Source organism: Schistocerca nitens, chromosome 5 (genome assembly GCF_023898315.1).
Source record: "Schistocerca nitens isolate TAMUIC-IGC-003100 chromosome 5, iqSchNite1.1, whole genome shotgun sequence".
NCBI lineage: Eukaryota > Metazoa > Arthropoda > Insecta > Orthoptera > Acrididae > Schistocerca > Schistocerca nitens.
Window position 1 is genome coordinate 683,799,818 of NC_064618.1, and position 3,606 is coordinate 683,803,423.

General features: G+C 47.3%; 1 pseudogene; it reads left to right on the forward strand.

Annotated features, from left to right (window-relative positions):
* Positions 1-2,234: 2,234 nt before the first annotated feature.
* On the forward strand, positions 2,235-2,352 carry LOC126261244 (5S ribosomal RNA; annotated as a pseudogene).
* Positions 2,353-3,606: the final 1,254 nt, after the last annotated feature.

Genomic DNA, 3,606 nt, shown 5'->3' on the forward strand with positions numbered 1-3,606 from the left:
ACGTATGAAATACGTCAGACCTAAGTGAATTACGTTTGTGTGTCTGAAATATGTGTGACATACAAGGTGATTATTGTTAAAGAAGCTATTCACAGAGGTCCTGTGTAGGCTCTAGTTATGGTGTAGTAGCGAAACTTGGTGGATATTCTAAAACGTTAATGCCGAACCGAATAAAGCAGGAAAAAAATTATTTTCAGTTTTGGCTACAGGTGGAAATATGGCGCTGTGAATGCAAGAAAGAGGTGTAGAAATGTTTCCTTTTTTTGTGGATTATGAATGGCATATGGGCAGAAAAGATCAAACAAGGTGGGAACGGCATAACGTTGATTATATTATTATTCACCGCTTACCCAATTTGTTCAGTATGAGCACTGGAGACATCGACGAGACGCTGCCATTGTAAAACGAAGTGACCAAGAGTTTCTCGCAGCAGTTCTGGTGGAATCTGAGCAACTTGTTCGTGTATACTGGCCTTCAGGTTAGGTAGAGATCGAACGTGGCCCTGGTACACATGTTCTCTTAGACAGCCCCAGAGCAAAAAGTCACATGGATTCCGACCAGGTGATTTTGTAGTCCATGCGTCTGGAAAACCACTAGAGATAATACGTTCGTGGGAGGTTGTATTAAGCAGATCTTTTATTGGGCGAGCGACAAGAAGTGTTGCCCCACCTTGTATGAGAACAGTTGTTCTACACATTTGCGCTCTTCTAAAGCAGGGGTCACATGGTCTACAAGGAGGTCTCGATGACGTGCAGAAGTCACCGTACACCTGACAGGCCCTCTGTGTGTATACTCTTCAAAGAAGAACGGACCGAGAATAAAAGTCCTGAATCCGCTCCACGCAATCACATACGCCGAGTGCAGCGGCTCTTCGTGTACAACACGCGGTTTAACAGTACCCAAAATTCAACAGTTCTGTGTATTCACCGCACCCTGTTGTGTAAAATATGCCTTGTCACTCCACAGAACATTGTCCGCCCCGATAGCTGAATGGTCAGCGTGACGGACTGCCGTCATAAGGGGCCCGGGTTCGATTCCCGGCTGTGTCGAGGATTTTCTCCGCTCAGAGACTGGGCGTTGTGTTGTCTTCATCACCATTTCATCCCCATCCGGCGCGCAGGTCGCCCAATATGGCGTCGAATGTAGTAAGACCTGCCGCGTAAGGGGCCTCCCGGCCAATGACGCCAAACGCTCATTTCCATACTCCGTAGAACATTGCCGGGCCACTTGTCATCAATTTAGATCTGTGTCAGAAGCTGAAGAGGAAATTCAGGACGTTGCTGCGGATCACGAGGTTTCAGCTGCTGCACCATCTGGATCTTGTACGGGCACCAGCGTAAAATGGACCGCAAAACTTTCCGCAGTGTTGCCCATGTGATGGAAAATTCTCGTGACACGAACACTAGCAGTACCTGGTGTACGTGCTGCATGGTCAGTTACAGCAACAGCATTCTCGTCAATAATTTTCACCGGGATTTGACCTTTTCTCCTCCAGGTTTCACCCGTGTTTTCGAATTTCATTAAACCATTAAACCATTTAATGACATCAGGCCTCTCTTCAAAACTTTAAGACGATGCTCTCTCAATGCACCACTGTAACTGCTGCCGTTCACAAAAAACAGTTTCACTAAAAGCGCACAGTTTCTCTTCTCGATAACCATACTGTTCACTCACGTTACGACTTATCACATTACAGCGTGGGTGTCATACCGTCATACAAACCGTATACAGCGCCAGATTTGGCCCTGATGGCCACAACTGAAACTACGTATTTTTTTGCCGGTGTAAGTAGGTTCCGCATTAACGCATTAACGTATCTAATAAGTTTCGTTGCCATAGGATAATTACAGTCCATACTGGATCTCAGTGAGTATCTGCACATTAATTATTACCGTATGGTTCGCGTCTGCTTTGTACATGGGTACCTCATTACAAAGAAAAAGAATTTGAAAGCATGACGGGCACAATTGGTCTTAAATAAATATTTATCGTTAGCTTTATGGAGTGATATGTTATTATTCTGGGTTACGGTTTTCAGAAACGTCGGTGTGGACAGGCTTGAAAGCCGATGAACCTTTGAAACTCCTCGTTATCGATTCTCAAACTAAAGATACATTTTACGTCACTCGGCAGTTGTCACTTGCTGTCACTTTATTTACACGATCGTGGATTCTCACACCCAGTTCTGTGAATGCTGACAACGGTACAATTTGTGAGGAGTATTGCCTAATATCGCCAACGGCGTTGCCGCAGTGGTAACACCGGTTCCCGTCACATCACCGAAGTTAAGCGCTGTTGGGCTGGGCTAGCACTTGGATGGGTGACCATCCGGTCTGCCGAGCGCTGTTGGCAAGCGGGGTGCATTCAGACCTTGTGAGGCCAACTGAGGAACTCCTTGATTGAGGAGTAGCGGCTCGGGTCTCGGAAACTGACATACGGCCGGGAGAGCCCCTCCATATCTGCACCTGGTGACATGAGTGGGCTACGGATGACACGGCGGCCGGTCGGTGCCGTTGGGCGTTCATGGCCTGTTGGGGCGAAGTTTAGTTTTCTATTGCATAATATCGCATCCTGGAAGAATATTGTTTATTTTTGGTGTTATCACTTTGAACATACTTTGTTTGGACATTATTCCACCTTATGAGATATGGTTGTTAATAAAAGAGGTATTTAAAATAAGCTTAGGTCCGGACAACCTCCAGTCCAAAGCACATTCCACACAAATTCTGCGCTTCACATATGGCAGCAGCATGCACACACCCTTTCCCTGCTGAGACTTACATAATCGCTGGATGGTCACGTAATGACTTGGTAGCAGCACTACACCATCTACAGCGCTCCAAAGCGACCAGTGTGCTCTGTTAAGAGGGTGACAGCATTTAGTCGGGTAACCTTTGTCAGATTGTTCAGTTAACTTTCAGTCAGTTGGATGGCCACGGATTTCTGAATCACTTTATCTCTCCCGTGAATTGTAAACGCCAGGTCGCTGTCTGCCGCTTGGAGAAGCAGCGAGCAGCTCCCAGCACTTGGCCACTACCCGCCTGTAGCGCAGGGTCCCGCTAAGTACAGAACACGCGCGCGCCGGATTACGCCGATCCCAGCCATCTGCATCTGCATTAATGCGCTGTGAGGAGAGGCAGTGCGAGGGGCTAACCAACACACGCTGATCCGTCTGGGTGAGTAGCTGACCGCACCCGCCACGCCGTCTAATCCTCTGCCGAGACTTTGCTGCTCCTGATCGCTGCAGCGTTGTTTCCCGTCCCTGTTCCGATACTCAAGCCCTGCGCGAGAATCACTGTTATTGCCGCCATCTTGACCAGCATTAAACATACACATACACGCACCCACACATACACCCTCACCTAACCCCCCCCCCCACACACACACACAAGCACACACACATATGCGCACACAGAACCTGCGGCATTTTCCGCAATGGATCGGTGCAAAGAGTCTCACTGATATGGTAGTAGCCGCAGGAAACGGTAAGGCGTCGGGCTAATATTAATTCAGGCATGTTTTTAAAACAAATTTATTAACAAGGGATTCCTACTTAACATTTACAATATAACACATTGCCTAACGCTTAAAAATACACTCCTGGAA